We start from the raw sequence: 13858 nt of genomic DNA, 5'->3' as shown, positions 1-13858 counted from the left end.
GTGCTTGATCGGTCGGGCCGTGAAGACGTACGACTACATCAACCGCGTTGTGCTAACGCTTCCGCTTTCGGTCTATGAGGGTACGTAGACAACACTCTCCCCTCTCGTTGCTATGCATCACCATGATCTTGCATGTGCGTAGGAATTTTTTTGAAATTAATACGTTCCCCAACACCATGAGCGATAGCGAAGCCTTCAACCTTTTTTTTGAAAGCCCCACAACTAGCTATCTTATAGCAGATAAGGCAAGCCTACTCAACTAATCTCATGTAAACGCAGTTCACTAAAATCCAAATAGAAAAAGACAACTACTTATTAAACATGTATTTGAGTGCTCCGTCATTGTTCGGATCTTGACCGAGTCCGAGCTTCCCAAGCTCTATGCTGTTTGGGAACTCAGCAAGGGTCTTACCACCTTCTTGATTGACTATATTTGAGTCTTTGGGGTAATTTAGGATTATATTCCGCGCCGAAGATTTGTGCTTGTGGGCTAGGGTGAATATAGCAGACCAGTGGCTCTGGTAATTGACAATCGTTCGGACTTGGTAAAGGTTGTCGCAGCACCTGTAGTAGGATAGAGGACTTATTGCGATGCCCGTGGACCAATTTACTATGTCTCTGTCGCTGACGTTGGTCAAAGAGGCCACGTGGATTGGCTTGGGTCTTCTTCGGCTAATGAGACCTCGATCCCGAAGCCTTCGGAGTATCTTTTTGATAGGCGCCTCTATCTGTATGGGGAATTCGCTGCTGAAAGATCCCGCCCAGTGTCCCCTTCCTTCCCCCGCCGCCTTCCGACCAAAGGGAGTATACAATTTCTTCTTCAGGACACTCATGACCGATCGTGAGACTGCCTGTTGAACGCCTGATGGCACCTTGCTCTGACCTGAGCTATGCAACAACGAGATCCCCCTCGATCTTTGCCGGATGTGCTTGACGGTCCCCCATAATAAGCTAACTTGGGGACTTTTTAGTCCATCTTTTCCAAGAGTCTCCGCTAGTTGAACCGCGTCCAGTAGACGACCTCTTCCGCTCATCCCCTTCGTCAGCTCTTTGATAGGGATACTATAACCTAGGTCCCTAAACTTGGAATGGATGGCGGAGCGTAGGTGGCAGGCAGTTATATGGATACGGTGCTTTACCCGTAGACGCTTCTCCAGCTCTCGCAAGAATTGTATGGGAGTCGTCCTCGGGGGGACTTCCCGAATGACCGTACCGGGGAATTCTACCGTACTCCGTGCAGCTATGGTTGTTGATCCTGCGGAGCCTACCCAAAGGTTCAGACCGGATTGTAGGAAGTGGGTGATACGTTTTTGTATTTCTATGAGAAGAAATACGGCACCCACGATTCCCAGTAGTAAGTCGTCGGCATATCGCGCGTAACAAATCCTTATTAATAAGGAATGGCTTTTAAAGGGGGCCAGCTTACGGGCCAGGCCTCTCTCTGACCTGATAACTAGTATCGCCTCCCCGCCCAGCTCTATCAGCAGGCCCCTTCTTTTGCAATACTTAAGAAGGTCTCTCATGGCCAAATTCTTATTAAAGCCTTCTCTACCATTGAATTCGACCTTCGGGGTCAACCCAGTGGCTTCTATGAGGAAGGCGGCGCAAAGGAGGCTCGAGGGCTTGTTAAGGAAGGCGGCTAGGGCCGCTGAAGGGGGGAAAACGAAAGGCGTTTTCTGGTCTCCCCTTCGCCTGGGGGTGCTTGTGGGGGGGTGCCACGATGAAACAAGGGAATGAAAGGTCGCTTTGGGTTGGATGCTCTTTACCCTCCCCACTATGAGGGCTCTGTTGTCTTGGGGAGCGTTGAAGCTTGCTTCTTTTCCATACTTTTCTAGGTCATCAATACGACGACCTATTCTTAATAGAACCGATCTTATTTTCACTACAAGAGGAATTTCATGCTTCTGCCGGATCCTCCCTATCTCCTGATCGAGCTTCTGTAGGTAGATATTGCCTGGTAGGGCCGATAGTAGTACACTGTTTGGGATGGAGTCAGGGCCCCTCTCACCCCCTACGAGTCGTCCGGTGGAAAACTTTTTCTGAGTGGGGTAAAAGAACTTGGAATCGTCCATCTCTTCCTTCAAGATTGAGATGAATCAATGTCGGTCGATGGTGTGAAAACACTTCCTGATGTCGAATTCCAAAAACTAGCGAGAGGTTCCCCACTCTTCTTTGATCTGTCTGAGGGCCGAGTGGCAGCCTCGACCCGAGCGAAAGTGCGATGTGTCTGGAAACTTGGGATCATAAATGGATTCGGGTACCATTCTGATTGCCTCTTTCATGATCTTTTCTATGGGTAGAACTACTGTGAGCGGTCTAAACTTCGACCCTTCTTTCTTTCTTCATTTAAAAAAGGGGGAGCAAAGCCTGTTTTTTGCTCCCTCAATTGATAGATCAGGGCCCCTCCTGCCGGCCCGAATGAAAGGCTCTTTAAGGAAGTAGTCCCATCACTCTCGGGCCCGGCACCAACCAAGAGGAGGCGGGGCTCTCTCCAATCATTCCGAAGAGTCGAGATCTCGTAAAGGAAAAATTAGCTAGCTCGGTAGGTTTGGACCCGGGTGAATCAGTTCAGTGAAGGAAGGGAGCCTAAACTTAAGGCTTTTCCAAGCCTTGCCGATAGGCACCTCATGGATCGCTCAGTTCGCTTGCGGAGTTCTTAGATCAGTAGATCTAGATAGAGTCTCGCTCATAAAGGAAGAGTAGCGCGCTAGCGCGGCTCGCTTCGCTTTTCGACGCGGAGCTCGCTGCTGTCTTTTTAGCTTCAAAACTACAGGGCGTGCGTTAGCACTACGGCTTTTCAGCCTCCCTTTGCTGGTTCCGAACTATCACTGATCCCAGAGATCAACCTTCAAACCTTTTTCTTTGAATCTCAGGAAGGCTTTCTCGGGGAGAAAGCTGGTTGGGGAACTGCTAAACGACCTAAAAGAAAAAGAGGAGACTGACTCTGACCTTTCAAAGCCCTATCTCATCTGGTTGATAGTAGAAGGTACGTACGATGATACCATGGACATAAACGAGGTCGAGCATATCTTTAATGATTTCAAACTAAAGCGTACCTAAAGCCTGCCCTGGATATGAAAAAGGGATTTGAGCCAGAAGAAGATGAGGATCTATCACCAGATGAGGAAATGGAAACAACTAAGTATTAGTTAGGTTTAGGTTCAGGAAATGGAAATGGTAACAGCGGCCCAAAAATGGTAAGGTTTTCTTTTCAAAGAAAAAGGAACGCAAAAGTTTTGCGAAATCCTTATCTTTCGGCTTTTTAAAGAAGATAGGCCATTACAAAAACAAGGTATAACAGTCGACTTTCCTATCAGGATTTTACAACCTGAATACCAAGGGACCACTATTAGAAGAGAGCATAATAAGTAAATGTCGACGCCATCTTTGACTTTTTGGATGGTCGGCGGCGCCATAAACTTGATAACCAGCACCAAGGAGTCAAGAAATTCAACTAAATAGAATCCTAAAACAATCTTATTCGAGCACACACGGGACCCACAGCAATGAAATTCACACAAGCGGAAATCATCCAAGCAGAGAATGGAGAAGGGAAATATACTTGAAATTGTTTTTTTCCAAATGAGAAAGCCTTTGGCAAACTCCTTGCAAATCTGTTTTTGCCGGGCACAATAGACATATCTGCTCAGTCACAACATAAGGAACCCCAATGTTCCTCAAAGCCTACCCGGCCTGACAGCTTTAGTTGAATGATTTGATCCCGAAGCAAGCTTTCTACTTAAATTGCTATGACTGGCCAACTAATGATAGGACTACCTATCTTGATGCTTTGAATCTGTATTCAGAGCTTTTTTCCAACTACCGGGACTACTAATTTCAAGTACAAAGCTCTCCTATGAATATGCTACTGCTCTTACTTTCTACCTGAATCCGAGCATTGAAGCAAGCTCTTTATCGCGCCATAACCGAGTCTCTCCTTGCAGCTCTGACCAATCCACCCGTCATTGCAAATAACTGCTCCTTACTCTTTGATTGTATGTCCATTTTTGCTTGATGTCTGGCTCACCGGATCTGGTACATGAAAAAGCCATTCCTTTTCGCTTTCCTTCAACCACTCAGTATACTTTTTTACTGGAAGAGTCAAGCGAAAGCAATTAGTTTAGAAGGAAGAGGAAGACCTAGGGGGCTTACGTCCTCATTTCACTCTTTTTGCTCCTGCGAGACACGACTCAACTACTTTTTACAATTGACAGGGTAGCCCGGAGGTCAGATGAAGGGTCTTCCCCATAAAGATAGATTAGTACTTGGAAGGTTCAGATGAAGGAAGGGCTGAAACAAGGCAAAAACTATTCAATGGGGTAAATAAATATGAGCAATCCGTGAGAATAGCAAACCCCTATCTCTTAAAAAGAAGAAGATAGATAGGTCCACGAGTTGAGACAGAGAAGTTCTAACTAATCAAGTAGGAGTTTACCCACGAGAGTCAGAGGCTGCATCATCAAAGGGGTATAGAAATAATTCAGAAGCACTATGGCCTGAAGCGAAGGGCAGGAACGAACGGGAGAGTCAGAGGCTGCATCATCGAAGGGGTATAGAAATAATTCAGAAGCACTATGGCCTGAAGCGAAGGGCGGGAACGAACGGAATCAATGTGTTCCAATTTATTCAGAGTAAGGACAACAGCTGAGAAGGGACAAAAAAATAGCATAGACAAAAGGTAGGACCAGATCATGCGAAGAGCTCTTCGCCCTATTGATTAGGAATCTCGATCAGAAACCACCAGGCCATGTCTCCCGATAAAAGATGATCCCCACAATGGATGTCAGGCCTTGGCTTTATAAAATCTGATTGGATCCGCACTAGAGGATAAGAATACAGATAGGCTGACTAAGAAGATCTTCAAATTGTCTTACCTGAAAAGATGAGTTATTCAAAGGAATACCTGAAGAATAGAATAGAATAGAATAAACACATGGCACAGCTGGGTGCTAGAATAGTAGTTTGATAGAAGTTCTAGTCACTTAAAAAAATAACCACTGCTTAACTTAATTAGATCGTAGAAGATAAGCAAGCGGGTTCGGGCAGTTAGTCCTATTTGAAGGTAAGAAGTTCGGGTAGTAAGGGCTAGGTTTATATAGGGGCTATATTTTTGAGAAACATATGGTCTTGCTCATTTCTCATCAAGGAATGGAGATTGGGTTGGTGTTTGGAAGGGGGATTCATTAAACTGACCTTGGCCAGCAAGCAGAAAAAGGACTGACGTCTTGGGGCGCGCTAGCGCGCGTACTCTTCTTCTGCGAGACTCCATCCAAATCCACCACTTACTTGTTGGTTGGTGTTCCATTCTGTTATCTTAGACTATGCTGCCTTCTTCAATTCCATTCTTCGTCTCCCTAGTCGAAGTCTTCTTGCTGGCCCAACCCAACATGCATTTTAGAGTGCCGTGCCAGGGCGATAGGCGCTCCGCCAGTCACGCATGTTCGCCAGAGCCTTTCTTGGCTATGTAAATATAGGGCCGGAATAAGTGGAAGATCCTCAACAAAATGGATTAAGGTGGGCTTCGGATTTTTCATAATTTTTTTCTATCTTTTCATTAAGTTCTTGTTTGATCTGCCGCTATTATCACAATATCCCTCCTTTTAGGGTTAATGCTATCAATGGTGAATCGATCATTCGCTATCCTACGGAACGAGTAAAGAGACTTGCCGGTAACGAGATTGAACTAGGTATTGAGATACTGACGATCGAATCTCGGGCAAGTAACATACCGATGACAAAGGGAACAACGTATATCATTATGCGGTTTGACCGATAAAGATCTTCGTAGAATATGTAGGAACCAATATGAGCATCCAGGTTCCGCTATTGGTTATTGACTGGAGATGAGCCTCGGTCATGTCTACATAGTTCTCGAACCCGTAGGGTCCGCATGCTTAATGTTCTGTGATGATTTGTATTATGAGTTATGTGATTTGATGACCGAAGTTTGTTCGGAGTCCTGGATGAGATCGGGGACATGACGAGGAGTCTCGAAATGGTCGAGACATAAAGATCGATATATTGGAAGGCTATATTCGGACATCGAAGTTCCGAGTGATTCGGGTATTTTTCTGAGTACCGGAGAGTTACAGGAATTCGTATTGGGCCTTAATGGGTCATACGGGAAAGGAGAGAAAGGCCTCAAGGGTGGCCGCGCCCCTTCCCCATGGACTGGTCCGAATTGGACTAGGGAAAGGGGGCGCTCCCTTCCTTCCTTCTCCTTCTCACTTCCCTTTTTCCTATTCCATGTGGGAGGTGGAATCCTACTAGAACTAGGGAGTCCTAGTAGGACTCCACACTTTGGGCGCGCCCTATGAGGGCCGGCCTCCTCCTCCCTCCATCATTTATATACGTGGCCAGGGGGCACCTCATAGACACACAAGTTGATTGTTTCCAGCCGTGTGCGGTGCCCCCCTCCACCACAATCCACCTTAGTCATATCGTAGCGGTGCTTAGGCGAAACCCTGTTCCGGTAGCATCATCATCACCGTCATCACGCCATCGTGCTGACGAAGCTCTTCGTCGACACTCTGCTGGATAGTGAGTTCGTGGGACGTCACCGAGCTGAACGTGTGCAGATCGCGGAGGTGTCGTACTTTCGGTACTAGGATCGGTCGATCGTGAAGACGTATGACTACATCAACCGCGTTGTCATAACGCTTCCGCTTACGGTCTACGAGAGTACATGGACAACACTCTTCCCCTCTCGTTGCTATGCATCACCATGATAGATCTTGCATGTGCATAGGAATTTTTTTTTGAAATTACTGCGTTCCCCAACAGATATGGGTGTAGTACACAGTACAGGTATCTACCACGAGATCGTAGCAATGAATATGAGATGTTCTATTGACTAGCCTGGCCTCGGTTTATATAACACACCAAAGGCCTGGGGTTTAGAGGAGTCCTTGTCTTGGGTGCCAAGTCTTGTGGAATCCTCCTTGTATGCGGCATGGGCTGCCCGAAGTGGCCCATAAGTGAACCGCCATGGGGGTCCTCGGCCCGATCCAGCTGGTCGGGAGACGACGTGGTGAGTACCCCCTAGTCCAGGACACCGTCAGCCGTCCACTAGCCGACGGCAAAGAAAGTGGCCGTTAGGTGCTTCTGTTAGTGGGCCACCGTCCCTCTTTGCTGTCTGCTAGCAGATGACAAAGTTACTATGCCGACTGCTAGCAGACGGCAAAGAGCTAGCTGACGGCAAACATTATCTTTGTCGTCAGCTCTTTTTTGCCGTCAGTTTTCTGTAAGCCGATGGCAAAGACCTTCTTTACTGTCAGCTAGCAGACGACAAAGAGCTGGCTGACGACAAAAATCCTGACTCCAGTAGTGTACTCCTACTTTATGGTGGATTGCCTCACGCGGAAGATGAGTATGAACTAGTACAAGGGTGAGTTGCCTCGTCAGGGCTCAGGATTCGATCCCTCTCTATAGAGATGTTCGCCCCTCGGGAGGCGGCTGCGGGAGGCCACTCCTCAGGAGGCCCTGATGTAGTTTGCCTCGCGAGGCGGGGGCCTTCTCGAGGGGCTTGACCGCCGCGTTGTACTCACGGGGCTCGCTCTCAAGAACATAATATCTTCTTTTACTGTGATAATCAAAGAGAGTAGGCGCATGCTAAGTAACATGCACAATGGGATTTTTATTGAACCTCAAGTTGTAAGTATAATTAGTGGTTGTGCCCTTAAGGAACTTATGGCGCTTCATGGCCTCAAAGTCTAAGGGTGTGTTTAGTTTCAATCATCAAGTGGAATGGCATGGGTCCGACCCGTACCTGGGCCTCGTTCCGGCGTTCGGTACATCGCTGGAACGGAATCAACCGGATCCCACCGAACGAATATTATATGTATATGCGGAACCAAGCCATACCTCCAAATCGACCGGACCACAAGGAACGAACGGAACCTGCGTCTCTTCCCCCTCCCCGACTCGCACGCGCCCTCCAAATCTCAGCGCCGCCACACTCCCCCGACCCAGCGCCGGCTGTCCCTCACCTCCCCGTCGCCTCCCCTCCCGCTCGTCTTTCTTCCTCATAGTCGGCCATCCCGTGGCGCACACATCCAGGCAAAGAACGAGGAGCGGCCGTCCTGTCATGGACACATCTGAGCGACCGTAGCTGCTTGCTGCGGGCAGCGGCTAAGGAGGAGTGGAGCAACGGCTCGTGGCTGGCCGGCGGCGGCCTCCCGGCCTCACCTGCTGTCGGCGGCTCCTCCTTCCTTTGCCTCTTCACAATCTATTATTTCTGAAGGCGCTCGAAGTGCAGCCTCGTGAACTCGGCCGTCATGGTGCAGACCATCACTATCGACAGATAGTTGTTTCTAGCAGTGGTGCCTGAACTGATCTTTTGTTGGTGTGTGTGTGTGGTGCGTCATATGATCTTTTCTGCTCTCTAATTATGATAGATTCTCGTTCTTTGATCTTGTGTACCTGTATTGCAGCGTCTATATGTACCTCTTAATGATATAATAAGTGTTCACTAGCATTCATTAGTTTTCTATCAAAATCTGATTCAGTGTGAATCTATCTAATCAAGTGAGATGAACAATTCCACTCCATTCTATCTCTCGAACCAAACACCAACATGTAACCGTTTCATTCTTTAAAATTGCTCCTACCAAACACAAGGACATAACCGACCCGTGCTAGTGGAATGGAACCATGACATTCCGTTCCACTTCGTTCTCAAACCAAACACACCCTAAGTACTGAGTAGGTAGAATGGGATCATTAGGCCAAGGTGAAACACCCAGCTCCTTAGCTACACGGGAGGCATACATCCTACCATAAAAGTGATCACTAACAACGTTGTGTTGCAATCTTCATGCACCGATCTCTCCAAAATAATAAAATTTAATTTCTGTCAAAGCAGTGTGTATGAGGCTCAAGTTAGGGGCACACAGTGTGCTGCAATCTTGCTTGCCCATGATGCATTTGCCATTAAATAGTGCAAAGTAATGAATTTATGGAAAATGAATACTTTTTATTCTACCTTGTGCCACTCCTCTATCCTCACCATAACAAAGACTAGTAAAAAATGACTCATACTCAGATTTCAGTGGTTCCTCTAGCGAACCCCAATATGAAATCTTACATGCAGCACAAAACACTTCTAGAGGAATGGTATAAGAATTTAAAACTATATAGAGACTAGCCAACTCGCATCTAGGAGGCTCCCCCGATTGGGTCTTTACTGACCGTTCGATCTGCCTTTCTGGTGTGTTAGAGCCGTTCGATCTGCCTTTCTGGTGTGTTAGAGCCGTTCGATCTTCACAGCAGTCAAACCTGATTTTCATCTACTGTTAGTTCTGGTTGGCCAATGACAAGTGGGCTCGTCTCGTGCTCTGGTTGGCTGGGTCAGTCGTGGCCGCGTGCAGACGGTTTTGACCAATCCGCTCCACGCTTCCGCAGCCAATCCGCCTCGTCCCACTCCCGCACCAGCCGTCACACAAACCCTAGCCCTGTTTTCCCTCGATCCCCACAGCCTCCCGCTCCCCTCCTCCACCCCACTCCTCGCCTCACCACGGCCTCCGCCCTGGAGCCCCGTCGCCGCCTCTCCTCCACCCCCTCCTCGCGTCGCCACGGCCTCCGCCTGCTATTCCTCCTCCACCACACTAGCCCCTCTACGTCGTCTTACTTCTCTTCGTTGTCAATGCGGCCGCATCGACCGCTGGTTCCAGATCGAGCGCGGGTTAGGCGAGCCCGGTGGTGGGGTGAAGGGGCAGGGGAAGAGGAGGTGGGCGACTAGGTGAAGGAGTAGGTCGGCCCTCCTGGAGGCGGCGCCGCCGCCCAGCCAGGGAGGAGGCCAGGCTCGCCTCTGTTTTGCCGTGAGCGGCGGCAGCGCCTATGCCTCCACCGCACCTTCTTTTCCATGCCTCTTCCTTGGCATGACAGGCAGATTTTGCGGAGACTCCATGGTGAGCTTCCCCTTCGCTCCTGATCTCTTTTTCTACACACACATCTATGCATTTGTGATGTCTCTCTCTGCACACACATATCTACAAGATTTGTGTAGCCTAAATGCCTCTGTACCATGTAAGCAGGCCCAACCTAATGCACACCATCTGTCTGATGAATGGCTAAATGGTTTTTGTTGTTGTTGCCATATAGACCATTTACTGGTGTGCAGGATCCCTTCTAATTGGTGCTCTATGGGTGCTTTTGTTTTGTTGCAGAATAATAATTCAAGTGGACGGCCGATGCGCCTTGTTGTTTAGCGGTATGATCTATGATGGTCGGCGAAAGTATGTTCTATATTGCAAGGTGATGGGCTGCTGATTTTTGTTGCCCACTTCTGCTAATTTCTATCGACTTCTACTTAATCTGATATCTGTTGTGTAAGTAATGCACTAATTCAGTTCATGACACCAAGTTGCAGCTGTACAAAGTGCAGACTTTAAAATAGTTTAGAACAGAACAATTAGATGCTTTTAGTTCCGAGTGCATGGATGCTTTGGTCAATGGTTCGAAATGCATTGCCCATATAGTTATGTTAACATGTTTGCTAGAGGGATCATAATGGTCTCCGAGTGGTTCAAAACTAAAGGCAGCACAAAGGTATCACATTTGTAATATATATCATGCATATGCAAGAGCTCATCAGTCTGGCGACCTAAATTTCTCCCCAACTTATCTCTTTTTGTTCAGTCCATAATTTCAGGTCTCCTATTGTTTCTGTTACTAAGGTTTAATCTTTATTTTCGTGTTGTGCAGACTATTGCCGCTGATGTCAAGCCTCTCGAGATCCAAGAGCCTCCTCCAACTTCCCCTCCCCACCAAGGATGACGTAGTAACCGCACGCAGAATTACCTACAACTTGAGTAGATGCACATTATTCACTTCATATTCCAATGGCTTTACTTCCACATCACATGTTTGTTTATATTAAATCACAAAAAATTCATGAGCTTGCTTGGTTACTGTGGAGAAGGGCATTCTTTCAAGGAGCTGTAGGTTTTTTGAATATGCTCCCTATTGGACACTTTTTTTTGGTATGTACAAGATTTGTTGAGAATGGGTGTGAGAAAATTGACCATCCGGTGGATTTATACGCACGGTATGTTTAGTTTCAAGATAACTGATGGAACTACTTTATTCCTTGTTGTGTACTTATTTTAGAACATTATTCCTTTTTTGTACTGATTGAATGATCTGCTCACACCATGCAGGTACTCAGACATGGTGAAAGCAAAGACCGAAAGGTTTCGATTTAGATGATTTGGAGGTGCCTTGTCCATCTTCTTACCTCCAGGTCAAAATTAAGCAGATGTTTTATTGCTAAAGGACATGCTCTTACTATCTGAGATGGATGATGATGTGCGGTACAACCAAAAATTCAGAGTTGGGCTTTACACACTTCAGTGGGCAAGTGAATTCCCAGTTTTTCTTCTTTCCCCTGTTACTTCTCTATTGTACAAAGAGCAATGAGTTTATATTAGCTGATTCCTGAATGTTAGATTGGAATGCAAGAGTAGTATCACAACACGGGGTGGAGACCTGAAGCGAAGCAGAGGGGCAGCGAACGAAGGAAATCAGAGTCGTGCTATTTCTATATCCTAATTCTGCGCTCTTATTTTTTTACATATTTAATTTACAATCTTGTGTTCCGAATAATTCTTGTGGCTTGACAAGACAGAGTGGAGGATCAAGGAATGAAATCAAAACATTTTTCTATTTAAATATATCCAAAGGATGATAATTGGCCGTGTCAAGATGAGTGCACGAGAAGGATTGTGAAAAAGAAAGGTGAAAAGGGTTCTGAGTGTTCTTTCCTCGCTTTTCATGACATGAATATGTCCTTTAGTTCTTGTTATTCATATTAAAGAAAGCGAAAAGTAATAATTATGCATATTTTGAAAATTTGTGTTCTGCAGTTCAATCAACGAGACCATAATTTAGTGGCGAAACATATTAAACAGTACAGATGTTGCCCACACATGAGCGCCCATGGGGAAGCCCAGATCCATCATGTCGCTTTGCGTGGAAAGCGGTTCAATTCTCTATTTTCCCTGTATATAGAGTATCATGCTTCCACTATAGTGCTCATAGATCTTGTATGTGTATCGCCAATTTGATATGCAATTATTTTTTTACCGGAATAACATGTTAGGGCACGACTATTCTAAGTTTAACATGTTATGTATGCAGACGCACAACAATAACAAAAGATATGGTTTAGTCATGCACATGACTACTAATCACAAAAAGAGTTAGGAACAAGTTTACTATTGTGATTTTCAGCAACCGAAATAGAAGTAGAGTTAACTAATGATTTTAAGCTACACTTTAGCCTTGTTCTGATAACTAGAGCTGCCATGATGCTGCTAAGTGCCTTGCTTACACCAGTTGAAATAACGCATGGTTGTCTTTTCTTTTGTTTGCACTGTAGGCAATGTGTGGTAGAAGCTGTAACGATGTAGAGTCCTTTATATTTTTAAAATTCATAATTGGCAGTGTCAATTTGTCATGTGTGATGGTGCATGAATCATAGTGAGCTTATTTCTTTGCACACTTGGTGTATCCTCTTAACATCTTCTGTACAGGTCGTAGAATGGAAAGATCAGTATGGTGGTACTGTATTGAATCAATTACATAGGCTTGGAGCCTCCCTTGATTGGACCCATGAGATAAACTTCTTATTTTCTTAGTTAAGAAAAATAGTGAAAACAATGTATTGTCTATAGTTCCAATTCCTAATGTGAACTTAATGTCAGCCTTGTGCGTCAGTGCTTTACAATGGATGAGAAAAGGCCAAAAGCTGTAATTTAAGCTTTTGCCAGGTTGTATAAAGATGGCCTTATTTATAAGTTAGTATCCTTGCCTTTCGTTGTGCCTGTGGTGCTTTACTTCTAAAAAAATTTATATTCTTCATCATGTCTTTGAATTGTCAGCCTATCATTTTTGTTTTTCTTGTGGATGTTTTGATCATTTGCTGGGATTATCGCCTTGTGAATTGGGATTGCATGCTTCTAACTGTGATTTCTGACAGACAGTTTGGTCTTGCATGCATGACTAATGTCATCTTATTTGTTGGATATGCTGTTTTATTAGGTTGATCATCTGGGTCTTAAAGAAGAAACTAAGCTAAATTAAGGTTCCTGGTTACAGCACGCACAATTTGGTGTCCTGATATCCTTTGTGTATCCTCTTGAAGGAGGATTGGGTGAGATTGTTGTTGCGACAAGAATTGGTACTAGGCTGGGTGACACAACAATAGATTTCATCCAAGGAATAACCAATTTAAATGTTCTGTTTCTTTGATGTTTACTCATTTCTCTTACCGTCGTTGCATCAAAACATTTGCATTTTCACCCTAAAAAAACACAATTGTATTTTCGTTGATTTGAGAATGAGATGTCGGATAAACTACTCTGAAATGGTTGGTTCCCTTCAAACAATTTATTAGCTAACTAATTTTTGCTGCTGTTGCACATGATACAATTGTACTCTGTTGTTGCCATATTGCCTTTTATGTGAGCTTAAGCATACAATCAATTAAACTTTTATTAAGTTCTTACCGTATTTATTTGCTCAAACACAGTTACTAAAAAATGCAAATATTTTTAACTGCCATCTGGTGCAATGGGTCATGTTATACAAATATTTTTTTGGCGTAACGGGTTATACAATTTTTTTTCAACTTGGATCTCGCAGTGTGATAGACATATTTTCAATATAGCATGGTTATCGAATGTGTTCTTGCAAAATGAAACTATTTTCATCGAAAACATGGCTTTAGCGGGTCTCTGTGCCATTTGGCGCAACGAGTCAACTAGTTATTATAAAGGTTAAATGAAGCTCTAGACTCAAGAGAATGAAATTTAAATTTCTTAGTGAAAGTCTCTATAAGGTTGAGTTGTTGAATGCA

The 13858-nt window shown here is 45.2% G+C and overlaps 1 long non-coding RNA gene and 1 pseudogene across 4 annotated transcripts; one reads left to right on the top strand and one right to left on the bottom strand.

Annotated features, from left to right (window-relative positions):
* Positions 1 to 308: 308 nt before the first annotated feature.
* LOC125534826 lies at positions 309 to 2297 on the bottom strand (annotated as a pseudogene).
* A 7096-nt stretch (positions 2298 to 9393) lies between these two features.
* On the top strand, positions 9394 to 13435 carry LOC125515057. Of its 4 annotated transcripts, none has more exons than XR_007286763.1 (5): positions 9394 to 9908; positions 10167 to 10254; positions 10705 to 11047; positions 11160 to 11736; positions 13042 to 13435. It is a non-coding gene; the product is annotated as an uncharacterized LOC125515057 (long non-coding RNA). The 4 variants fall into 4 exon arrangements; XR_007286761.1 differs by lacking the exon at positions 13042 to 13435 and adding an exon at positions 11865 to 12864 and having other exon boundaries at positions 9395 to 9908; XR_007286762.1 differs by lacking the exon at positions 13042 to 13435 and having other exon boundaries at positions 9396 to 9908; positions 11160 to 11359; positions 11448 to 12864.
* The last annotated feature ends 423 nt before the right edge of the window (positions 13436 to 13858 follow it).

This window comes from Triticum urartu, chromosome 1, assembly GCF_003073215.2.
Source record: "Triticum urartu cultivar G1812 chromosome 1, Tu2.1, whole genome shotgun sequence".
Classification (NCBI taxonomy): Eukaryota; Viridiplantae; Streptophyta; class Magnoliopsida; order Poales; family Poaceae; genus Triticum; species Triticum urartu.
This window is presented reverse-complemented; position numbering and strand designations above follow the sequence as displayed.